Source organism: Macaca mulatta, chromosome 17, assembly GCF_049350105.2.
Source record: "Macaca mulatta isolate MMU2019108-1 chromosome 17, T2T-MMU8v2.0, whole genome shotgun sequence".
NCBI classification, from domain to species: domain Eukaryota; kingdom Metazoa; phylum Chordata; class Mammalia; order Primates; family Cercopithecidae; genus Macaca; species Macaca mulatta.
This window is the reverse complement of record NC_133422.1, coordinates 39,871,686-39,899,096: the sequence shown is the minus strand read 5'-3', so window position 1 is coordinate 39,899,096 and position 27,411 is coordinate 39,871,686. Positions and strand designations below refer to the sequence as shown.

At 35.8% G+C, this 27,411-nt stretch overlaps 1 protein-coding gene across 10 annotated transcripts in view; it reads right to left on the bottom strand.

The window, feature by feature from the left end:
- Positions 1 to 27,411, bottom strand: part of TDRD3 (tudor domain containing 3) — a 198,876-nt gene that overhangs the window by 164,421 nt on the left and 7,044 nt on the right. The window contains exon 1 of one of the 10 annotated variants that reach the window (XM_077973773.1): positions 5,992 to 6,095. The exons of 8 other annotated variants lie outside the window; for them this stretch is intronic. The gene's annotated coding sequence lies outside the window, so the exon portion shown is untranslated. Of the gene's footprint in view, positions 1 to 5,991; positions 6,096 to 27,411 lie in introns of those variants that run through there. One more of the 10 variants, XM_077973772.1, reaches the window with a different exon arrangement.

The following is a 27,411-nucleotide window of genomic DNA, read 5'->3' as shown; positions in this document are numbered from 1 at the left end:
AAAGTATTTCTAAATACCAGCATGTAGTGTTAATCTTAATGTAGTAAACTATTTTTAATACAAGATTTATTTTACTCATTAATAAACTATCTATTAAAATGCACTACTTTTCCGGTTTTTAGTTTTTATGATTTCTTTGCAATCACAAATATACATTACTTCCACCTTTTTTTTTTTTTTTTTTTGTAAAGATAAGAGTCTTGCTTTGTTGCTCAGGCTGGTGAAAGGATTAATATGCGAAAAAAAATTTTTTAATTACTTAACACTATTTAAGAATCTTCTTCTAAATAAACAACTTCTGATGATGTAAAACAATATGAAATGCCTTGATATACATCATGGTTAACATCCACTCTGGTCCAATACCAGTATTTCAGTAGCCAAACAAAAAAAAATTATTTTAAAAATTGAGATAGAAATTTAAAAAAATTTTAGGGAAAATTCTTTGTAAGTTTATATCTAATTTAACAGTATTCAAAAGTGTTTAAACTCTGAAAAGTTAAACCTAGATAGTTTTTTGTTAAGCAACTCCTTTAAAAAGCTGAAGACTATCAGGTAGCTAATTGTGAAAGCTGTACTACTTGAAAGCACCACTAGATGACAACCTTGTTTCACAAGTAAAATATTATACTCCTGTTGAAGCTAAGACCCTGAAGATACACTAAACTAGCTTAAAGGTTCCTGACATTTGTTTTTTGTTGGAGAATAGGGATAACAAAGAAAATAAAATAGACTATTAAAATTTTGAATTTGTGTTTGATATAAAGATCACTCAGGGTTTTTAAAAAAAACTCATTTCATAAGCATTCAAGAGATACCTCACCAGTAGATGTATTGAAACAATTTTCTCTTCCCATCGCTTCTACATCTATATCCTTTGGAAATAAATGATTTTATAAAAATAAAGCACACATAAATTATTACAGACTAATGTTTTTCTGCTGTAGAATAGTTACAAAAAGTATTTTCAACATTATTTCAGTAATTGCTTTTCTCTGACATCAAAACAAAACATGAGAATTTTAAAATAATCATAAGAAGACAAGTAATAAATAACAAACTTCTATTTTGATGACTCATATTCAAAATATTAAAATATTTTTCCCATACATAAACCAATCCATGAAGGCATTAAACCTAGAATGCTTATTTGGTATTTAAAAAATTGTAACAGCTGAGCAAGTAAAAATTTGTAAATAATTCCCTTGAAATCCCATAATTAATATATTACAAAGTATAGTGGCAATGGTAACCTAACTATGTTGTTATTCATCTTTGTAAACCATGACTTCACATAAATTTAAAAGTATAAAATGAAGGCCTAGATCTTTTTACTTTCATTGAGGTTATAATTTACAGCCTTCCTCTAATTCTATATTTTCATACATTAATTCAGAAGCAGAACTGGGATTATTTTTAATAAATCAGATTTTAAGATGTGAGATTACTTAATATTTCTGTCCTCTTTTTCTCAGCACAAAGGTAGTGGCTATATTTATTACATCAGGTCAAAAGGCTTACATGAAGCCTACTGCCCTAAACACTACACTGACTACTGCACTCATAGCATTGATGCCTACAAAGTCCATGCCGAGGGTTTCTCAAGGTGAGGCCTTCCAAAATTAACCCCGAGATGATCACATACTTGGTTAAGTTTACATAACAAATGCTATTTATAAATGTAAGGTATTATAAAAATTGGAAGGCATTTTCATGAGTAGCTGGAGAGACTATCACTTTTTAGTGAAAACTGGATGAAAATCTAAGACTTACCTTTTAATATGTGTGGGACCCTAGTCAATTTACTTAATCTTTCTGTGCCTCAGTTTCCCCCTACCAAAAACGACAATCCTGAAAATACTGATCTACAGAGTTTTTCTAAGAAAAAATGAGGAGACAGCATGTAATATCTAGCATATGCTTGGAATACAGTAGGTGCTAAGTAAGTATTAGTTTTCTTCCCTCTTAAACATGGTGCTCTTGTTTATTCTATAAAATATTTTCAAAACATAATGATATTCAAAAATATGGATTCTAATGAGAAAGAAAGAGAATAAAATTTGTCTAATGATAAAGGGAATTTCTTCAAAGGCTAGAGCTAATAGTCAGAAGTGTATATGATTCCTTATTGGTAAGCCTGACTACATATTTCTAGCAGGCTACTCACATGGAGTTCACTGAGAACTAAAGAAAAGTATCAGAAAGAAGGAAATACTTTTTATTATTTATTTTGTTTAAATCTTTCAGTTTTACAATTGAAAGTTTTTTATCAATAAGAAAATAAGTTATTCCATTAGACTGTACAACTGTTTCTGCCTGGAACAGAATTTCTAATGCAAAATGAATTGCTATCATTTTTGTTCAATCTGCCATTTATGTCAGAATTTAAAATAATGTCAAGAAAGAGCTAGTAAGCAATAAAGTTTAAAGTTATATTGTACAGAGAAAAATCAGTCATTTTAAAATTTACATTTAAAATTTGATGTCATTCAAAATCTTAAAATGAAAATCTACTTCAAATATCATAGGCAATTAAGACAAATACCTATTTGTTTCTAGTATATGCAATCATGTCTTACAATCTAGTAACATAACAATTTCCTGTACATTAAAACGAATTGAAAAAATGAAAGAGGCATATAAAAAGCACAATATTACAATTAAAAAGGGCAGCCATTTAAATGTGTCACTACATTAAACAGGTAAATACTAAACAAATAATTTTTTGTCAAAAAAGCGAAATAGTTCCATATATATGTTAGCTGATAAATACAAATTAGTAATTCTCATTTCCATTTCTTTAAAGTGCATCTTAAATACAAAGTGCTTAGCGTTGCTTACATTTTTGAAATAGAAATGCTGCAAATAAATTAGATTTTTTTTTCTATTGAAGGAGACCAGGAAATTTCACCCCAAAATATGGCACCCTGGTATGCTGATTATTTTTAATTAAAGGCCCTTGGAGACTGGCAGATACTAGAAGAAGCTTTACTCTGATACTCCCTTATCTGCTTAAACTCCAGACTCTTCAAAGAAGAAAATTACTACTGGTCCCTTCCTTGAGTTTTCATTAACTCATACTGCAGGAATAAAGACTGAAGTCTGTCAATACACCTGAACAGAACCATTGTCTTCTCTGTGGGCCCACAAGGCTTTGTCTCAGGACATTGTATGCTCTCCAAGCCCACTGAATTCCCCTAAAAATCATTTACTATCCCCCTTAAAATCATCCACATCTGTCTCTCCTCTGTGAAGAGTATATAAGCATCTGTACCCCCACTGCACTATTGTATAAACCATCATTCTCTTGTAATTCCCTTGTGCTATGCACGATAAAATAAATTTTGTATGTCTCTGCTATTAATCGGCCTTTCTTCAGCTGATTTTCAGCAAACCTTCAGAGGGAGAAGGGAGAGTTTTCCCTTGGCCCCTATATTAACTTAGAAAACATAATTTGACTACATCCCCCATACCTCTTCATAGTAGCCTGAATGGTGGCCCACAAAAAGATACGCTCATGTGCTAATGCCTGGGAATCTGTGAATGTTACTTTATTTAGAGAGAGTCTTTACAGAAGTAATTAAATTAAGAACTCTGAAATAAGAAAATCATACTAGATAATACAGGCAGGCCCTAAGTCCTATGACAAGTGCTTTTATAGGAGAGAGGCAGAGGGAGTTTAAAAACAAACACACAGAGTAAAGTGACACACAGAAAAGTAAAAGGCCATATGAAGCTGGAGGCAGAAACTGGAATGATGATGCCTCAAGCCAAGGAATGTCAGCAACCATAGAAGCTGGAAGGGGTAAGTTACTGATTCTCCCCTAGAGCCTCTGCAGGGAGAACAGCTCCATAGACATTTTGATTTCAGAATTCTGATCTCCAGAACTGTTAAGTGAATAAATTTCAATTGTTTTAAGCCACCCAGCTTGTGGTAATTTGTTACCACAGCCACTGGAAATAAATACATCCACTACAAATTCCAGTAATTACTTGAGAAGCATTGATTTAATTAAACAAAAAACATTATTTTGAAAAAGCCCTTAGTTTAGAATCTATGAAGGACATTTCTTCTATTCAACTTTAAATGCCTTGATTCATTATCTCTTCCTGAATGAATACTTTCAGTGAACCTTATTGGTTAAAGTCTATAAATAAGAAAATACAAATTACACAGAGTGACGGTGGCCCTTCTTATTATACAGAAAAGGAAAGTGGGTAAACCAGGAGCACTGAACAGTGTGGAGAGATCAGGCAAAGGAAAGACGTAGAGAGGGGATCATCAAACTCTGTCTACCTACACCTGACTGACCTCCAAATGACAAGTGCGAAACAGACTCCAAACATCCCAGCTAAAGACAAAAGATTTGAAAAAAGAATGGAGCTGCTGCATAGGATAAGAAACTACAGTTCAAACCCAGCCTCCCCACAAAAAAAAGTACCTTTAATAACACAGGAAACAATAATCACCAGTGGAAAACAAGAGAAGAAAAATCTCTACAATTTAACACTATTAATACGCAGTACAAAATTCAAAATTACCCAACATACAAAGAATGAAAAAATGGAACACATTCTGAAGAAAAAATAAAATCAATCAAATCTGTCTGATCCCAAGATGAACCTGATGCTGAAAATAATAAAGATTTAAAGTGGGTATTACAGCTATTTGCACTTAAGAAAAAAAAGTTTTCAATACAGTCACACTCCACATAACATTTTGGTCAATGACAGATACATATATGACTGTGGTCCTCTAAGATTAAAATACTGTATCTTTTCTATGTTTACACATTTTTAAATATACAAATATGTTTAAATACATAAATATGTATACCATACTAAGTTGTGTTACAACTGCCCACAGTATACAGTATGATAAAATGCTGTACAGGTTGGTAGCCCAGGAGCAACAGGCTATGCCATATAGCCTATGCATGTAGTCGGCAATACCATTAAGGTTTGTGTAAGAACACTCTATGATGCTCCCACAATGACAAAAATTGCCTGAGAACACATTTCTAGAATATACCCCATAAAGTGATGAATGACAGTATACGGTATAGGAAGGTTTTATAGAATTCCTCTGTGAGACCATTTGCCCCTGGGTGCTTTTATGGAGTAATCTCTCCCTTAATTTTCTCTATTTCTTCTATAACATCGGTCTGTTTAAGCTTTCTAACTCTAATAGGGGCTACTTTGGTCATCTGTACTTTCCCAGAAAATTACCCATTTCATATAGGTTTTTAGAAGTATTTGCAAAGTGTCTCATGACATTTTAAAAAAAAATTTTGTGTGTATATTCGAGGTTTACAACATGATGTTACAGGATACCTATAGACAGTAAAATAGTTACCACAGTGAAGTTTATTAATGTATCAATCGTCTCACAGTTACTTTTTGTGTGCAACAAGGGCAGCTAAAATCTACTTATTTAACAAAAATCTCTAATTTTAGTAACTTTAGTCCTCATGTTGTACATCTCTCAACTTTTTTGTCCTACATGTCTGCTATTTTGTGTCCTTGTATCCACATCTCCCCATTTCCTCTACCCTCCCCACTGCCTGTGGTAACCACTGTTTCATTCTATCTCTATATTTGAGCTCTTTTTTTATTTATAATATTCCACACATAAGTAAGATCATATAATACTTTTCTTTCTGTGTCTGGCTTATTTCACTTAGCATAACATCCTATAGGTTCATTCATGGGTGAGAAATGGCAGGATCTCCTCCTTTCTAAAGGCTGAATTATATTCCATTGTATATACAAGTGACCTTGAACTCGGGTGTTAGCAGCACCAACCCCTGCACAGTTGAAAATCTGAGTATAAATTCTGGCTCCCTAAAAACTTAACTACTAATAGCCCACTGCTGACCAGAAGCCTTACCAATAACATAGTCAACTAATACATATTTTGTGTATGTATAATGTACTATATTCTTACAATAAAATGTTACAAAAGCCATATGGAAGAGAAAACATATTTACTGTTCATTATGTGGAAACAGATCATCATTAAGGTCTTCATCCTCATTGTCTTTACGTTGAGTAGGCTGAGGATGAGGAGGAAGAGGAGGGGTGGGTCTTGCTGTCTCAGTGGTGGCATGGCAGAAATGAAAGAAAAATCCATGTATATGTTAACTCACACAGTTCAAATCCGTACTGTTCAAGATCAACTGTATATACCACATTTTCTTTATCCATTTTTCCATTGATGGACATTTAGATTGTTTCCATAGCTTGGCTACTGTGACTAATACTGCAATAAACTTGGAAGGGAAAGTATCTTTATGAGGTAGTGATTTCATCTTCTTTGGTTATATACCCAGCATAGGGATTGCTAGGTCGTATTGTAGTTCTATTTTTAATTTCTTTAAGAGCTTCCATACTGTTTTCCATAAGGGCTGTACCAATGTACATTCCCATCAACAGTGTACTAGGGTGTTTCTCCACATCCCTGCCAACATTTGCTCTCTCGTATCTTTTTTGATAATAGCCGTCCTTATAGGTGTGAGGTGATACATCATAGTGGTTTCAATTTGCACGTCCCTGATCATTTGTGATCTTGAGCACCTTTTCATACACCTCTTAGCCATTTTTATGACTTCTTCAGGGAAGAGTTTATTCAGGTCCTTTGCCCATTTTTTAATCAAGTTATTTTTAATGTATTGTTTCAAAGATGTCTTCTTCTTGTTATTTCTTATTTTACATAGTTATACTTTTTTTCTTTCAATAAGTTAGTTAATGGTTTGTCTATTTTGTTAACTTTTTCAAAAACACCAAGATTGTTCATCTGATAAATGGATATAAACAAAATGTGTTATTTCCATAAATTGGAATATTATTGTCATAAAAATAAGTGAAGGATTGATACATGCAGCAACATGAATGAACCATAAAAATGTTATGCTAAATGAAAGAGGTCAAACTTTAAAAGCCACACTTTGTATGATTCCACTTATATGAAATGTCATATAAAAAAATCCATAGAGACAGAAAGCAGATGAGAAGTTGCCAGGGTCTAGGAGGAAAGGGGAGTGATGGCAACGCATTATCGAGTTAAATGTTCTTGAATTAGATAGCAGTGATGATTATATATCTGTGTGAATATACGAAAAGCTACTGAATTATATGCTTTATTTTTTATTTATTTATTTTTTGAGACAGAGATGCCCTCTGTCACGCAGGCTGGGGTGCAGTGGCACAATCTCCTCTCACTGCACCTGTGCCTCCTGGGTTCAAGCAATTCTCCTGTCTCAGCCTCTGGAGTAGCTGGGACTACAGGCGCATCCCACCATGCCCGGCTAATTTTTGTATTTTTAATAGAGAAGGGATTTTGCCGTGTTGGCCAGGCTGGTCTCCAACTGCTCCCTCAAGTGATCCGCCCACCTCAGCCTCCCAAAGTGCTGGGATTACAGGCGTGAGCCACTGCGACCAGCCAGAACTGAACAAAGGGGTGAATTTTTTTCTGTGATTTATAACTCAATAAAGTCGTTTTTTAAAAACCACTGGCCGAGGGCGGGGGCTCACACCTGTAATCCCAGTACTTTGGAAGGCGGAGGCGGGCGGATCACGAGGTCAGGAGATCGAGACCATCCTGGCTAATGCGGTGAAACCCCGTCTCTACTAAAAACACAAAAAATTAGCCGGGCGCAGTGGCGGGCGCCTGTAGTCCCAGCTACTTGGTAGACCGACGCAGGAGAATGTCGTGAACCCGGGAGGCGGAGCTTGCAGTGAGCCGAGATCGCGCCACTGCACTCCAGCCTGGGCGACAGAGCGAGACTCCATCTCAAAAACTAAAAAAAAAAAAAAAAAACCACTGCATGGCCAGGGAGAGAAAACATCAGGATTTTGGCTTATTTGCTAGAGTTACTCTTTTTCTATTCTTTTGCTCATCAATTTCTGCTTTTATAGTTATTATTTTTCTTCCTTTCTTTTTGACTTACCTCGTTCTTTTTTAGTTTAGCTGAAAATTTAGTTCATTTATCATTTATCCATTTTATTAATAAAAGTAGTAAAATAAATTTTCCTCTAATCACTGCTTAAATACACCACATAAATTATGATATAAAGTGTCTTCACTGTCATTACATTTTTTTACAATTAAATACATTTAATTGTATTTCTCCTTTTACAATTTTTTAAAATACTTTTTAAAAAGTTGTTTAGTCAAATTTTTTAATTTCTAGGTGAAAGGGCTTGTATTTGGTTTTGTTAGTAAATCCTAGTTTTAGTGCACTGTAATCAGAGTGTTTATAACAGTTCTACTTTATGGAAGTTATTAATGTTTTCCTTATAACATAATATATAATCAGTTTTTGTGAATGTGCCATATGCACTTAAGAAAATGAGTATTTTCTCTTATCAAGGTATAGCATTCAATATACAGTATACCCAGAAGATCAACCTTATTGCCTATATTGTTTACATCTTCTACCTCCTTATATTTTGTCCACTTAAATCTATCTAGTAATAAAAGCAGTATAATGCAGTATCCTGTTATTGCTATGTTTCTATGTATGTGTCCCTGCAAACGCCTGAAGGTTCTGTTTCAGAAAGCCAGTTGCTCTATTTCTTAATGCATAAAAGTTCTGGTATGATGAAAACTATTTTTATATAGCCTTAATATTTAAAAAGCAGCTTGGCTAGATATAAAATCTCAAATTCGAACTTCTACTGACTTTTCTTTGAACGCTGCTCTATTTTTGCCTTGCTTTATATATTGGTTTTGAAAAGCGTGATGCTACTTATAATTCTTTTGCTTTTATTTGAATTTTTTTCATGGTGGTCCTAAGGATTTTATCATTATCTTAATAATCTAATAATTTTTACTGGGATATGTCTTGCAGTTAATTGCTATGGATTAATCTTTCATTGCACTTGGCATACTTTCAATGTGTGGATTTCCATCTTTTTCTATCTGGAAAGTTTTCTTGAATTATAGTTTTAGATATCAGCTCTTTTCACTTGTTTTGGTTTTTTCCCCTTAGGGACTCAAATAAAATAAATATTATTCCTTCCTTGACTAAGTCTTACACTTCAACTAGTTTCTCTCTGACATTTCTTCTTTCTTTAAATTCTCATAGTTGTTTTTCTTTCTTCAATGCTCTTTATCAAATTTTCATTCTAGTCCATATTCCCTTGGGTACCTTGTAATGTATTCTTTATTTCCAAAATAATTCTGATATCGTCTTCCATTTCTTTCCAAAGCTCCATCAACATTTTTCCCCCATTTGTCCCCGTTTATTATTGTCCACTTCTGCCTTCAGTTTTTGAATTTCTGACTCAAGTGATTTTTCATACTTCCAAATGCTTGTTTATTTAATTCTGTTGGAGTATGAACTTAGAGTTATAGTTCACGGTTGTTTTGGAGGAAAAGAATTTTCCTCGGTCTGTGTGCAAATTTGTTTCCTGATTTAGATATATTTTTGTTCATTTTTGTGACATTGGGCTGTTTTACAATATTTCTAGTCCAATGTCACCCTTTCCTACCAATCAATGCCATATACTTTAATGAAGTGGTTGGTTTCATTAGCGGGCGTATTATGAATCCTCCACTTTTGTAGTTCTCTTTTGTCTCACAGGGCCTTAATTTTTCCCCTTTCCTTCTTTTCGTCTTTATTTTCCAATTGCCAAAGGAAATGCCTTCCTTCCTTTTTGTTTTTTTCTCTCCCAGAAGCTATGCATTTCAAAAATTGAACCCTTTAAATCATAGCTATTCTTTGAAATTAGACTTACCCATTTAAATAGAATCTATCCCTTTAATTCACACACCAATTCCTTTATATGGCATGTGTCTATTTTAAGTTGCATGCCTGACCCACTGTTTTCATCTGTTTCTCTCTGGCCCTTTATTTGGCACCTCTCCTTACTTTGAAATATCTTCCTAATATACCAAGTTTCTTTATTTTTCACATTTAGCATCGATTTGATCTTTCTGGTGGTCATTCCTACCACCCTCCAGTCACTTCATTTGCATCTCTCCTCTGCTTTTCTATAGATTTTTTTTTGTTTTTTGTTTTTTGTTTTTGAGGTCTGCCTTGGATCAACAAAGTCCCACAAGTGGGACAAGATTGGCATAGGAGTGTGTGGAACCATGGGGCTGGCTTTTAACTTTTTCTTTTCACTCACAGGTCTTTGATAGTTTCCACGTTCTGTGTGCTCACATAAGGTTGAGAGCATCGCTTTACACAGATTTTGCTTACGTGTGAAGTTATCCGTATACTTTGGGGGAAAGATTTTTGGAAATTATTTACTACACTGCCACCATTTTCTAGTTATCATAAGTCCTAGTAGGATTTTCTTCAGCAAATAGACAAACTGATCCTAAAATTCATATGTGATATGATTTGGCTGTGTCCCCACCCAAATCTCATCTTGAATTGTAGCTCCCATAATCCCCATGTGTCACAGGAGGGACCCGGTGGGAAGTAATTGAATCAAGAAGGCGAGTTTTTCCTATGCTATTCTCGTGATAGTACTAAGTCTCATGAGATCCGATTGTTTTATAAAGGGCAGTTCCTGTGCACATGCTCTGTTGCCTGCCACCATATAAGATGTGCCTTTGTTCCTCCTTCGCCTTCCGCCATGCTTGTGGGGCCTCCCGAGCCATATGGAACTGTGAGTCCATTAAACCTCTTTTTCTTTATTAATTACCCAGCCTCGGGTATTTCTTCACAGCAGTATGAAAATGAACTAATATGGAAATGCAAATGCTCAAGAATACCCAAATTAACCTGAAAGAAAAGATGAGGGCTCACACTAATTGTTATCAGTACTTATCATAAAGCTTCATCAATCGAGACAGTGTGATATTGGCATGAGGACAGTCAATTAGAATAATACAAAAAAAAAAATCCAGGCATAGACCCACAAAATACAGTCAACAGATTTTCAATCAAAATGCCAAGTCAATCCAATAAAGAAATTTTTTTACAAATGTTACTGAAATACCTGAATATCTGTATAAAAATAAAAATAATACCTGCTTCTTTCCCACTCCACAAACCAACATAATTTGATTATATTCTTAAATATAAAACCCATATCCTACAGCTTCTGGAAGCAAGCATAAGAAAGTATCTTCACAAACTTGAAGTAAGCAACAATTCTTGAACAGGACATAAAAAGCCCTCATTAGAAAAGAAAAAAAAAACCTGACAAAATTGATTTGACCAAAATTAAAAATATTTAGTTATCAAAAAATACCATTAATAAAATAAACTAAAAAGCCACAGATTGTAAAAAAACATTCATAGCATATGTATTTTAAGACTCATATCTAGGACACATAAACAACTCCTACAAATCAACATTAAGAAGTCCAACAATCCAATTTCTTTTTGTTATTGTTGTTGTTGGGTAAAAAACATTAACCTTTATGGAAATAATTACAAGTTGAAAAAAATCATACTTCTTCTACACTTGATTAACTTGATGTAAATGGTATCTATCTTCTAAGTATATATTTGTAATATTAATAATCTAGTATGATATATATCATTACATGATGTATTACATATAAAACACATAATCACAATAATTACAAAAGAGATGAAAATCCGTTTTCATCTCTTTTTGTCTTTTAATATGAAATATTTTTACTTACAGGAAAAACATTAAAAATAATTTTTAAAAATTCCTGCTCACACCACCTAGATTTTTAAAATATTAGCATTTTACCATATTTACCTTAGATTATTCCTTTTCTTCCTTTCTTTCTCCTTTCATCCATCTATTCTTTATTTTTTTTATTTTACTGTAAGTTCTGGGACACATGTGTAGAACGTGCAGGTTTGTTACATAGGAATACATGTGCCATGGTGGTTTGCTGCATCTATCAACCCGTCATGTAGGTTTTAAGCCTCACATGCATTAGGTATTTGTCCTAATGTTCTCCCTCCCCTTCCCCCCTCTGCCCCACAATAGGCCTCGGTGTGTGATGTTCCCCTTTCTGTGTCCATGTGTTCTCACTGTTCAACTCCCACCTATGAGTGAGAACACGTGGTGTTTGGTTTTTCTGTTCCTATGTTAGTTTGCTGAGAATGATGGTTTCCAGCTTCATCTATGTCCCTGCAAAGGACATGAACTCATTCTTTTTTATGGCTGCATAGTGTTCCATGGTGTATATGGGCCACATTTTCTTTATCTAGTCTATCAGTGATGGGTACAACAATCCAAATTCTTAATGGACAAAATACTCAAATAGATACTTTATTAAGAGCTAATAATCACATTAAAAAGTACTCAACATCTTTAGTCATCAAGAAAATACACATTAAAACCACAATGAGATACCATTTCACACCAGCATGAATAGCTAAAATCAAAAGGACTGAAAACAGAATACTGGTGAGGAAATGGAGAAACCAGATCTCTCATACACTGTTGGTTGGAGTATAAAATGTCACACCCACTTTGGAAATAAACATTTGGCTATTTCCTATAAAGTTAAACAAAAATCTGTCCCATGGTCCAGCAATTTCACTCCTAGATATCCTCTAAGAGAAATGAAAACATATGCCCACAAAAAATACTTATAAATGAATGTTCCAAGCCTTATTCATAATAACCAAAAACTGGTTATTGTCTATCAAAAGGAGAATGACCAAACAAATTATGGTATATTCAAACATGAACTACTACTCAACAATAAAAAATGAACTATCAATACAGACAAAAATATGAATGAATCTCAAAAGCATTATGTTACACTTCTAAGACGTCAGAAGAAATAAGGTTTCCATTTTTATAATATCCAATTACAGGAAAGTGAATCCATGATGCCAGATATCAGAAAAAGACAATCTGTGGGCACAGAAGAAACAGAGCAGGAGAAAACGTTCTCGGGTGATGAAAATATTCTATATCACGTTTAGAATGGGAGTTACCTAAGTGTACACAACTATCAAAACCTATCATGCTAAATACTTAAGAGCTGTGCATTTTAATGTATATTAATTGTGCTACAATTTAAAAAGACAAGTCCATTCAGTTTATTTATTCAATAAACATTTGTTGAGTCCCGATCTACTCCGTGGCAGACACTGTACTAGTTCCAAGAATTCAAAGATGAAAAAAACATGGTACTGACCTCAAATAAGTTTAGTCCCAGTGAAGCTTGGTTTACTTGAGGAGACAAACATATAAACAATTAATTATAGCACAGTGAGCTAGAGAAAGAATGTTAAAGGACCTCAGAAGAAGGGTACCTACTTTCTATCAGGGAAGACTTCTTATAACAGATGACAGCTATGTTTTAAAATGATGGACAAGAATTAACTAACTTAATTGGAGAAAAACATCCAAGCAGAAAGGACAAGATGAGAAATGGTACAGTGGCAGGACATAAAATACCATGCACATAAAAGACCCACAAGCAAGTTGGTCTTGTTAGAGCATAAACTACTAGAGAGGTAGGAGCAAAAATGGATGCCACAAAGAAACAAGAGGCTGTGCATACTTTTGTAAGACAGACTTCATCCTGTAGGTGACAAAAGATCTAAAGACTAGACAACCTTTGTAGATAACTCATTCTATCACCTATAGAAAAGATAGATTTGAGACAGTAAGCAAGAAGACCAAACAGGAGGCTACTCTCAAGAATAAAGGCCTGAAGCAGAAAAATATTTAGAAGGTAAAACTGGCAGGTCTGATTCTTAATTTAAATATGAGTGAACAGGAAAAAGAAAAAAAAATGACTCATGAATGGTGAGATAAGTGTACCACCTCTAAAACAAGAGTGTAAAGAGGAGAAGAACTTGGGAGATAGAGGGGAAGAGAAGTACAGTGAGAGGCATGAAGAGTTTCAGGTGCCCCTGGGATATCTAGTTCAAATTGTGTGGACAGTATTTCATATATAAGGCTGTATTTTGAAGTTCAGGCCCAGGAAGATTTAGGAATCATCAGCATATAGAAATTAGTTTAAATCAGCCGGATGTGGCAGCTCACACCTGTAATCCCAACACTTTGGGAGGCTGAGGCGGGTGGATCACCTGAAGTCAGGAGTTCGAGACCAGTCTTGCCAACATGGTGAAACCCCGTCTCTATTAAAAATACAAAAATTAGCCAGGCATGGTGGCAGGAGACTGTAATCCCAGTTACTTGGGAGGCTGAGGCAAGAGAATCACTTGAATCCAGAAGGCAAAGGTTGCAGTGAGCTGGGATAGCCTCCAGCCTAGGCAACAGAGTAAGACTCCATCTCAAAAAAAAAAAAAAAGGAAATTAAATTATGAAAGCAAATAAGACTGGGTCAAGTACAATGGTTCACACCTGTAATCCTAGCACTTTGGGAGGCTGAGGCAGGAGGATCACTTTGAGGTCAGGAGTTTGAGACCAGCCTGGAAAAGGTAGCAAGAGCCTATCTCTACTAAAATAAAAAATTGGCCATGTAGGGTGGTATGTGCCTATAGTCCTAGCTACTTGGGAGGCTGAGGTGGGTTTATCACTTTATCCAAGGAGATTGAGGCTGTAGTGAGCTATGACAATGCCACTGTACTCCAGCCTGGGCAGCAGAATAAGACTGGACCTAAAAAAAAAAAAAAGAAAGAAAGAAAGAGAAATACTGATGAGTTAAAGTCAGAAGAACAGAAGAACAAGAAAGTGAACCAAAGATAGAACTTTGTTAGTACCAATAAGCAAATTAAGAAAAGCCAGGGAAAGGTATAAGAATATCATAAAAAGACAAAAAATGAATGATGAGAAAGGAATGAAGAGAACAAGAACAAGATGAAGAGAACGGTGTTAGGGGAGACAAGGAATAGTGAACTTTAAGACACTATAAGGTCTTAACAGTGAATTCCAAGGTAGACATAAACCATCCAAAGTAACAGAGCCAGCAAGGAAAGATCTGAAAGATATCTCACAACTGGAAGGTCACTGGTACTTTGGCAAAAGCATTTCAGCAGTGTGGAAGAAGCACAAGCCAGACTGTAGCAGTCAGTCCAAAGAAACAGTAGGTATAAGTGAGGAGGTGAAAAGTGATATAAAGACTAATGCAAACAAATGTGCATATGAACACAATCATACATGTGCTAAACATTACAACAACAAGAAAAGGCATTCATAAAATATTTTCTTAAAAAAGGAAACCCAGATTTTGGAGGAAAAAGTCTTGCTTAATAAATATCTACTTGGTAAATGAATGTTTTAAATACAGCTTCATTCACATACTGCTTTAGAAATAGCACTAAGGATAGAATTAGTAGTTGACCACATCAGCTCAACTGATCATGGGAAAGGTAAGAGCAAGTACTACTATCTTCAATAATCACTGTTTTGTAAATATGTTCTTAAAACTTCCTTAGTTAAAAAAAAAATCTCGTTAGAAATTTAGACTAAGAACTATATTATGAGTACTTCCACATCTTCCTTTAAAAATCTTTACACTTTAAACTTAGAGAAACCTTAATTATTGAAAAGAGTCAGTGAAATTATAAAGTGGATCATTTTTGCCATGATTTGATATTGTAGCATGTTAAATCTAAAAATCAGTATCTTATCAACTTACGAAACACAATTTTTGAGCCATCCAATGAAGTTATTAATTCTTAAGCAAAGGGTATTTTAAAATGTCCAACATTAACACTAATAAACATTATTAACTGATTCTATCTTTAAATAGGGGAAGGAGACAAGTCAAGGACACTGAGAGCCAACCAGAGTTCTCCCTTTCTTCAATTTTCTTTAAGAAAAAGATACATTGATGAAGTTTGTCTCTAAAGAATGTTTTTCTTTAAATTGTCTTTGCCTGAGCCTTGATCTCTTCACCTATCCTTGAAATAAAGGCCAGAATGATCTTTGTAAAACTGGCAAATCTAATATTTTTATGGCTCTTATTTAAAACTCAATAAATCTCTGGACATGGTAGTTCCCGGAAGATCCATCAAGGCATCTGTACAAAGCTTGCCCATTTGAGAAAAGAAAGCAATTTTATTTGCATACATCTTACAAATTGATATTAATCATGTTTTACAGAACAATAAATGGACTCTTCAAAATTCTCATATTCTTTAAATGTGTGAATGAGCTATAAAGATTGCATTGGTCTGTTTAGTTAGCTGAGATTGAAGGCCTAGCTTCCCAATAATGGCATTTGCCTATTATCACTTACATTTGTTAAATGAGTATGTTTGCTTATTACCAATATGTTAATTATAGTCCTGATACACCAAAGTGCTTGGATGAAGGGTAAAGATTCTGATGAAATAGTAATGTAATCAGAATAACATAATCAGATAATAAAATAATTATATAATCAGAATAATGTCAAAAATGAAAATTGTGCACTGGATCCCAGTTAATATGAATGTCCACATAGTGGAACTGGTAATTCTCAAAGTTTCAGAATACAAATCTAAAAAGGAAAAATATGAACGAGAATGGCAATGATTATTGTAAAACAGGATCTCATTAGGCCCTTCATGCCTAGTTCCCTAAACACTGTTATAAAACATCAATCTTGGTCAAATCAACACATGAAATTTTTTTTTTCATAAGTTCAATTTCTTATATAAAATAATCAGTATGCTGATAACCAATCAGTTTAATTTAAATCTGATTGGCTACCAAATATATTTTGATATCTAAGAACAAACTCCTCCTATATTTTACTCAAGACTGATGTGTTTTAACAGGTTTTTCAACCTCATATTCACTCTTTTCCCTCTGTTTAAGCAGTACTGATTTTATTTTTTTAAAACAAAAACAGAAAAAAAACACTGTCTGTTGTCTAGGTATTCTACAGAACCCAAAAGTTGTCCAAGTGTGATAGGAATGAATGCTCAATGGAAACCAATGAAGGATTTCTATCTGCCCTAGGATATAATGGAAAGTTCTATTAAAATCAGTAGACCATTTCAAAACACCTGATAACTCTGTACTTGACAGAAAGCCCCCACTGCAAGTACTGACACATTCCTATCAAATAATTAGGATTTACTAATTTATGAGGCAGCTCCATTCATACCAGTCACTACAAATAAGGATAAGAACAAGGATTGTGGTTTTCTTGGCAAGTTATTTTTGACAAATTCTGGAACCAGTAGCATATACTACTTGTTCCAACTTCAGTTTTTTCTAAGTAATAAAGAACTAACACATCTATTTTACTAATTACTTAGGGCAGAGATTGGCAAACTTTTTCTGTAAAGAGCCAGATAGTAAATATTGCAGGCTTTCCTACAGTATTTGATTTCTGTCACAACTACTCTTTGCTTCTGTAGCACAAAAGCAGCCACAGACAGTAGGTGTATGAGTGGTTCTGGCTGTGTTCTACTAAAATGTTCTTTACAAAAACTGGTAGCAGGCCAGATTTGGCCCACTGGCCATAGTCTGCCAACTCCTTAGGATAAAGCTATATAATCTTTCTTTCTTCAAAAACTAGACTTAAAAGACATGTCCTTCTCTCAAAAAAAAAAAAAAAAAGTATTTGGACTCAAAAAAAAAAGTACATTGTCTCATAAATTTATATATAGCACAACTGGTTCCACACACTTAATTTTTGAGGAGGGCAACACACTACTCTTTAAGTGAAATACTTATTTATAAAAATAAAAGGCATATACTTAATGCAACATTTCAACAAGAATATGAAATTACCTCCCTTCAGCTGAGACTTAAATTCATGTCCATATTAAGAGACAGAATATTGACAGTTTCCTCTCCCAAATTTCTATTCTTCCTGTACAAGTGAAATAATGTAATATTATATGAACTATTCTATCTACCTGTACCATTTTATCTTTAATTTGAGACACTAATATTTATAAGATTATAAAATGCTAATGGTAAGATTATATATATATATATTTGAGACTAAAAATCTATAACATATAAAGATTTTATCTTTATCAAAGTAACACTCTCACAGGCTATATAAGGTAATCTAAAATAGAGTAAAGGGCATCAGTTTTTTCCAAAGGTGACACAAGATCAGAAATTCATATGTGCAAGTAACATGAACGTATTTAACTGGCAACACTAATTTAAGAGAGTCCAGTCTTGACATACAATAGCAAGAACATTAAGTATTTACTGGGCATTCAGCATATGCCAAGCAGTGTTCTAAACACTTTGTGTGTATTAACTTACTAATCCTCCTAACAATACTATGAAGCAGGCACAATACTGACACCATTTTATAGATAAGCAAACTGAGGCATGCAGTTAAGAAATGTGCCCAAGTTTATAGCTAATCTATGGCAGAACCAGGACTGATCTCAGCTCAGGAGAATTGGTCTTCAAGAGCCCATGCTCGTAAACACCAGCCATACAGCTTCTCAAGCAGACATAAATCTAACTGAATATAAAAGGTACACGGTAGTGTTTCTGTAACTCTTTTCTTTTTCTCAGTAATCTCTCACAATAATTCAGTTTTGTGACCAAATTCTAATTAATTATAATTAATGAATTAATTCTAATATAAACATTTATCCAAAATCATTTAATTTACACATCTCAGTTTCAAATACAAAGTGATTCAAGCTTTTGAGCCCATTCCTTGGCAGCATTTTCAAAAGCTAACTTCCTGTTGACCTATTAGTTCATATATATTGGGTACTTAGGCAAAAAAGAAAAAAAACTGGGGGTACAGGGATACTGCAGGGAATACCAGGCAGGCCATAACAGCAACAAGCAAGTTGAAAATAACAAAAACAGTCAAATGTGAGCCTATTTTTCCACTTTTAAAGTATACATCTTAGATATATAAAGATCTATAATCATATACTTTACATAGACTTCTGCTTAAAACATTACGAATAATGATAAACAATTTAATTTACACAGGAAATGAAAGCTACTGTGATAAGGTAAACCATTTTAAAAGACCACCAACAGTCCAATTCAATTTTATTTTCCATGAAAACATGTCAAGGCAAGAATAATAAAATACATCAAGCAGTTGGCCAATATAATGGCCCAGATAAGTTTCATAACACCAATTCAAAACAAATATTAATTCATAACTAAAAGTATAAGAAAGTTACAAAATACATAAAAAGAAGGCATTATTTCATTAAAAAATGCATCCATTTCTTGATATGTCAAATTGCTTATCAGCATGATTAAACCAACAAAGCTTGTAATCCCTTTTTATAAGCAAATACAGTCCATACTACCTATTATTATAGAATGCCATATAATGTAGGGAAATGAGCTTTGCAAGCTGAAAAGTCCTTACAAACATAAGATTATCATTAAAAATACTATTTTTAAAAAAGTAGAATATTAAGTAAACTAAATCAAAAAGTATGAAAGGCCAAAAAGATAGAGCCTCATTTACTCACACCACTTCACTCAAATTTACCATAAGTTGAACAGTATCACTGAATGAAAAATTCAAATATGTCAAATAAGACCTACTTCAAGTGTGGTTTATAGATTAATGTCAACCCACAGACTCTGTTACTGCCACATGACGGGGTATGTACAGAAACTTTTGGAGCAATCTCACACTGCCACAACGTTTTACAGTTTATAAGATTTAACTAGTTGATTGTTTGAGAATCAGTGAGCTAGGCCACAGTTCTCAGAATCCCTTTCAGGTGGATGTCAGATTAAAGTTCTTAGAAACCAAGGATATGATGTCTCTTCATCAGGGAACTGACTCTATGGCTCTCTGCTGTTCTTCCCATTCCAGCCAGGGAAACCCAAATGTGACAGCTACTCTGCTATGACCATGAAAACAATGACAATACACTAGAGTGCTGCTCCTCAAACCTTAATGTGCAAAAGAATCACCTTAATGTGCAATAAGATTCTTTAATTAAAGAATCTTATTAAAATTAAGATGCTGGTGAGGTTTGAGATTCTACACTTCTAACAAGCTACCAGGTGATGTCAATGCTGCTGGTCTGTGGACCACACTTGGAGTAGCAAGGGGTGAGGGGACATCAAAGCAATAAGATGAAAGGAACCTGGGTCCTTAAATGACAGCACAAAGCAGAACTGTCTAACTATTCTGGATTGTTCTGTGACCAAAAAAAAAAAGAAAAACAAAAAAAAAACCTATGTTCTTCAGGCTTCTCTTACATCAGCCTAGCCTTCAACCTAATTAATGCAGAGCATTTTTTTTTTAAGCATTAGAAAAATGTAGCTCAGGCTAGTTTGGTATTTAATCTGCTTTTGCATTTTGCTTAAAATAATATCAAAATAAATGCTTATTCACATAAGTAGAAACTGGTAAAAATGTCAAGGCTCTGTTGCACTTTCAAGCTAATCAAATTTCAGTAGGCATACCATAATTTCTGTCATGTATTATTAAGTCCATTCTCATGACCCTGTAACTGTAAAAGTATATACCACTACACTGCACTCTTTTTTTCATGATACCAAATCAAAATTTCAACTTGTTAAACTCTCAATTTGTTAAGAAACTACATCTAATTATATGAGGGTGTCTTTTAATTGTGAACTATCACAGCTAAATAAGTCTTTATAACTAGTAGAAAATTTAATGAGTACTATGGCAGGTGTCTATGTTGCAAAGAGCAGCTAGATATGTTTATTAACAAAGTTAAGTGTTATTTTGGGGGGTCATTTTGCACTAACAACAATGTAAACACAGGCACAAAAATGGTCATTGAAACTTCATGGTATTAGGCCGGGCGCGGTGGCTCAAGCCTGTAATCCCAGCACTTTGGGAGGCCGAGACGGGTGGATCACGAGGTCAGGAGATCGAGACCATCCTGGCTAACACGGTGAAACCCCGTCTCTACTAAAAAATACAAAAAACTAGCCGGGTGAGGTGGCGGGCGCCTGTAGTCCCAGCTACTCGGGAGGCTGAGGCAGGAGAATGGCGGGAACCCGGGAGGCGGAGCTTGCAGTGAGCTGAGATCCGGCCACAGCACTCCAGCCTGGGCGACAGAGCGAGACTCCGTCTCAAAAAAAAAAAAAAAAAAAAAGAAATTTCATGGTATTGTACAGCCATTATGTTTTTAATATACGCATATAAAAACTTTCATTATGTATCAACTTTACCAGGGAAACATCTAATTAATATGTTTATAAAGACTTTTGATGAATGAGTAATTAATTAAACAGGGAAATAACATAAAAATCAAAGGAAAAAAATCCACAACCAGAAAAAGCAGTCAAAAAATTTATCAGCAACAACCAAAATAAGGGAAAATATACATCCAGCTCTTGTACAACTCCCAAATGTAGCAACCAAAGAAGATTCTCATGCAGCCTGAGAACTAACCCTACCCTATCCATCCCCAAGAAGCAAAACTGAGGAAAGAAGTCAAATCAACACAATCCTGAGAAATCTCATTATTACTTAAATTAGAACATACTAAGGGAATCAGCAGGCAGCCTAGAAAAAAGGTAGTCGCCAATTACTAAGAGTAGAGGCCCCTGAATATCAACTCGCACTCTCAGCACAGACACAAAGGGTTGCCAGTACTTGCCATTCTGAGTACACTGAACCGAGCAAGGATACTGAGGAGCCCATTTTACATGCTTTATGTCCTAACAGTAACACATACACACCTTTTTGGTGCTCACAATTGCAAGAAACAAAAGAGTAAACTGTTTAGCAGAGTCCTCAGGTAAAATCCCAGGGGACTTGAACTCTATGACAACTTAGACTACAAGATACCTAGATTCCTACTTCTTTGCCTCATTAAAGGCCCTAGCATGAAATATAATCTTATCATCTTAACTCCTTTCTAACTGAATGTACCAGACCATTTTAATGCTACTGATAAAGGCATACCCGAGACTAGGAAGAAAAAGAGGTTTAACAGGACTTACAGTTCCACATGACTGGGGAGGCCTCAGAATCATGGCGGGAGGTGAAAGACACTTCTTTCATGGCGGTGGCAAGAGAAAAAATGTGGAAGAAGCAAAAGTGGAAACCCTTGATAAACCCATCAGATCTTGTGAGACTTATGATCATGAGACTAGCAAAGGAAAGACTGGCCCCCATGACTCAACTACCTCCCCCTGGGTCCCTCCCATAACAGGAACACATGGGAATTCTGGGAGATACAATTCTGGGAGTAGATGTTTGGGTGGAGACACAGCCAAACCCTATCATTCCAAATCTCATGTCCTCACATTTCAAAACCAATCATGCCTTCCCAACAGTCCACCAAAGTCTTAACTCATTTCAGCATTAACCTAAAGTCCACAGTCCAAAGTCTCATCTGAGACAAGGCAAGTCCCTTCCACCTATGAGCCTGTACGATCAAAAGCAAGCTAGTTACTTCCTAGAGACAAGGCAGGTACAGGTATTGGATAAATATAGCTGTTCCAAATGGGTGAGGTTGGCCAAAACAAAGGGGTTACAGGGACCATGCAAGTCTGAAATCCAGTGGGACAGTCAAATTTTAAAGCTCCAAAATGATCTCTTTTGACTCCAGGTCTCACATCCAGGTCACACTGATGCAAGAGGTGGGTTCCCATGGTCTTAGGCAGCTTTGCACTTGTGGCTATGCAGGGTATAGCTCCGTTCCAGCTGCTTTCACGGGCTGGTGTTGAATGCCTGCAGCTTTTCCAGGCACACGGTGCAAGCTGTCAGTGGATCTACCATTCTGAAGTCTGGAGGACGGTGGCCTTCTTCTCACAGCTGTACTAGGCAATGCCCCAGTAGGGACTCTGTGTGGGGGCTCCAACCCCACATTTCCCTTCCACACTGCCCTAACAGAGGTTCTCCATGAGGGCTCTATCCTAGCAGCAAACTTTTGCCTGGGCATCCAGGCATTTCCATACATCCTCTGAAATCTAGGCGGAGATTCTCAAACCTCAATTCTTGACTTCTGTGCCCCCACAGGCTCACCACCACATGGAAGCTGCCAAGGCTTGGGGCTTCCACCCTCTGAAGCCACAGCCCAAGCTGTATGTTGGCCCCTTTCAGCCATGGCTGGAGTGGCTGGGACAGAAGGCACCAAGTCCCTAAGCCGCACACAGCACAGAGACCCTGGGCCCAGCCCACGAAACCACTTGTTCACCCTGGACCTCCAGGCCTGTGATGAGAGGGGCTACTGTGAAGGTCTCTGACATGGCCTGGAGACATTTTCTCCACGGTCTTGGGGTTTAACATTAGGATCCTTGCTACTTACACACATTTCTGCAGCTGGCTTGAATTTCTCCCCAGAAAATGGGTTTTTCTTTTCTATCACATAGTCATGCTGCAAATTTTCCAAACTTTTGTGCTCTGTTTCCCTTTTAAAATGGAATGCTTTTAACAGCACCCAAGTCATTTTTTTAATGCTCTGCTGCTTAAAAATTTATTCTGCTAGATACCTTAGATCATCTCTCTCAAGTGCAAAGTTCCACAAATCTCTAGGGCAGGGGCAAAATGCTGCCAGTCTCCTTGCTAAAACATAACAAGAGTCACCTTTGCTCCAGCTCCCAACAAGTTCCTCATCTCCACCTGAGACCACCTCAGCCTGGATCTTATTGTCCATATCACTATCAGCATTTTGGGCAAAGCTATTCAACAAGTCTCTAGGAAGTTCCAAACTTTCTCACATTTTCCTTTCTTCTTCTGAGTCCTCCAAACTGTTCCAGCCTCTGCCTTTTACCCAGTTCCAAAGCTGCTTCCACATTTTTGGGTATCTTTTCAGCAACGCCCCACTCTACTGGTACTAATTAACTATATTAGTTCTTTTTCATGCTGGTGATAAAGACATACCTGGGACTGGAAAGAAAAAGAGGTTTAATTGGACTTACAGTTCCACATGGCTGGGGAGGCCTCAGAATCACGGCAGGAAGTGAAAGGCACTTCTTACATGGTGGTGGCAAGAGAAAATGAGGAAGAAGCAAAAGCGGAAACCCCTCATAAACCCATCAGATCTCACGAGACTTATTCACCATCATGAGAATAGCACGGGAAAAGACCAGCCCTCGTGATTCAATTACCTCCCGCTGGATCCCTCCCAAAACACATGGGAATTCTGGGAGAAACAATTCAAGTTGAGATTTGGGTGGGGACACAGCTGCACCATATCACTGAAGTACTAACCTATAAGCAATTCTGAAATATCAAAATGAACTTGTTGCTATCTCATAAAACATCAAATGTGAATGAAATAGTTCTGAAAACAGTTTCTACTAATATTACCATGAGAGAGAACATTTCAAGGACCCTAAAGAGACAGTTGGTTGTCTCAGCCAAAGAAATGCAATCAACATATTTCAAAATTTTCTTCTAACTAAATACAGACATATACCTTTAAGTGTATTATCTACATTATCACTAGTTATATCTCTTAACAGTTGAATTCTATAAACAAGGTAGAAAATATCAACAAATAGAGAAAGCTTTCGTAAGGCTATTTCCTGCATTTCTGAGGAGATCACATTTTTCATAACACTTTGTTTAAATTTCACAACATTCATTTCAGAAATCACAATTTTCTACTCTACAAAAAGCTTGAAGTTTCATGTCCCTTGAGGACACAAAAGCAAAATGATGAATGATACCAAGACCAATTAAGATGAGAGTAACATTCATTCCACAAGTATTTAAGTGTCTACTGTGCAACTTACATCCTGCTAAATGCTTGGAATACTACAAAAACATGAAAAGACTTGATCTTTCCCTTACAGAAGCTGACAAAGTCATAAGGCATCAATCAAACTATCAACGTTACGGACACTTAAACTTAACATATGTCCCTATTTCTCTCTCAAAACAAAGCTTGAACTGAGTCAATTCCAAATTCATTATAAAATACTGGCTTAATTTATTCAGCAAGTTTTTCCATCAATACTTACATTTATTGTTTCACCTTAGGTATTTTACAAAATCCACCTTTATTAATTTTCAAACTCTTCATGGTCCCACTTAGAAATTTAGTAAAATAAAAAATTTTCATTAACATCTTCATGTAATATCCATGACAGACTGCCTTCTGAAAAGCTGCAGCTAAATTTTACTTGCATTTTATATATTTAGAGGAATCTGGAGAAAGATTGTGGGAAATTTTTTAAAAGACTTTCAGATATCTAAATTTATAAAGAATGTTTTAAAAGCTGCTCTGAGTCTCCAATATCAGCAAGTCAACAAACTAATACTGACCATATCAAATAGTCTTATCAAAGAACTCTAAAAGATATATCCATTTTCTCTTCTTAGAAAAACTCAATGAATTTATAATGAATTCTAAAGCTTTTTCGCCTGACTAGCAGCTCCTTAAAGGTTAATTCTCCTCTAAAAATGCTAAAATTTCTCAGTACTTGAACCCAGCCTCTTACTCAAAGCTTGGTTCTTACATCAGTACTGTCCAACAAATATAATGTCCACATATGTAATTTTAAATTGTCTTGTAGCCATATTTTAAAAAGTAAAAACAGGTGAAATTAATTTAGTAACTATTTTAACAAAATATATTTTAAAGTATGATCAATATAAAAATTACTGAGATCCCTACACTCATTTTTAGTACCGTCTTCCAAATTCACTGTGTATTTTACATTTGTAGCACATCTGAATTTAGACTAGACACATATCAAGTGATCAGCAGCCATGTGACTAATGTCCACCATACCGGACAGCTGCAGCCTTAGATGATCTTATCAATATACCATTTCAATCACCACCTATCCTGGAATGACTCCAGATTTATCTGTAGACCAGTCTTCTCTTCTGAGTGCAAGACTGGTATTTCCTAATGCCTGACATCTTATTTTAGATGACTTAAAGGGATCTCACACTCAAGTAATGACCAACTTAACTCATGACCGACCCAACCCCCAAAAATATGACCATCTTCTAAGAGTCCCTACCTAACTGAATTGTAATTGATTTGAGGATACAAGCCCAAAACCTAGAAATCAAGCCTTTGACAACTCCTCTGTCACATTCATGTCCAATCCGTCAGAAAGTCCTGTCCATTTACCTTCCAAATATCTATCAAATCAATCTGCTGCTCTTTATCTCAACCATCGCCATCTATTTAATAGTCCTGCCCTGCTCCATTTTCTTCAGCCCAAGCATACTTCAAAACCATGATGTTATCCACACCATAATCCTCACATCATGATTAAAACTCTTCAACTGATTCCTATTACTTTCAAAATAAAAATAAATCCTAACATGGCCAACAAGGTCCAAGCTATGTGACCTGTCCCTAAGTAGCTCCTAACTCCATCTCACAACACTGTCCCTCTGTCTTGCCCTCTAGTCACCCAGGTCATTCAGATGTTTGTATTCACCATGCTCCCTAGTGCCCCATGACTTTTGTAGATGCTGTGCTCCCCTTACTTTGTCAGTTAACACTCATTCTCCAGATCTCAGGGTAGCATTCGCTGACCACCATGAAAAGGCTAAAATTCCCCTTTAGTAATTCTGCTATTCTCTGACCACCATGAAAAGACTAATTCCCCCTTAGTACGTGCATTTGGAATGATGTCTCTTCTCCTCTCTAGTATTTTTTATAGATGCAGCATGTTTAAATATGTAATTAATGTTTTTTCCCCCTATAAGACTATATCTGACTGTACTAAGAAAGTGCCTGCCACAATATGGTGTTTAAGAATTATTTGTTGAGGCTGGACACTGTGGCTCACATCTGTAATCCCAGGACTCTGGGAGGCCGGGACAGGTGGATCACTTGAGGTCAGGAGTTCAAGACCAGCCTGGCCAACACAGTGAAACTCTGTCTCTACTAGTCCTTTTTCATGCTGCTAATAAAGACATACCTGAGACTGGGCAATTTACAAAAGAAAGACATTTATTGGACTTAACAGTTCCACATGGCTGGGGAGGTCTCACAATCATGGCAGAAGGCAAAGAGGGGCAAGTCACATCTTATGTGGATGGCAGCAGGCAAAAAGAGAGCTTGTGCAGGGCAACTCCCATTTTTAAAACCATCAGATCTCGTGAGACCCATTCACTATCATGAGAACAGCGTGGGAAAGACCCGACCCGTCCCCATTAATTCAATCACCTCCCACCGAGTCCTTCCCACAACACGTGGAAATTATGGGAGCTACAAGATGAGATCTGGGTGAGGATGCAGAACCAAACCATATCAACTAAGAATACAAAAATTAGCTGGGTGTGCTGGTGGGCACCTATAATCTCAGCTACTCAGGAGGCTGAGGCAGGAGAATCTCTTGAACCTGGGAGGTGAAGGTTACAGTGAGCCAAGATTATGCCACTGCACTCCAGCCTGGGCAAGAAAGTGAGACTCTGTCTCAAAAAGCAAACAAACCAACAACAACAAAAAAGAATGATTTGTTGAATGAGTGCATTGATGAATGTGCCTTGTTTTTTCCTTAGCCAAATACCAGAAGACACAATATTTAAAGAAGACATATACAGTGCCTTGTTTTTTCCTTAGACAAAGAGCAGAAGACATGATATTTAAAGAAGACATATACAAAAACCTTGCTTATCCATCATCAGTACTGGAAAGCCTTCCAACCTTCCCAAGTCTGGGTTAATTGCTCTCA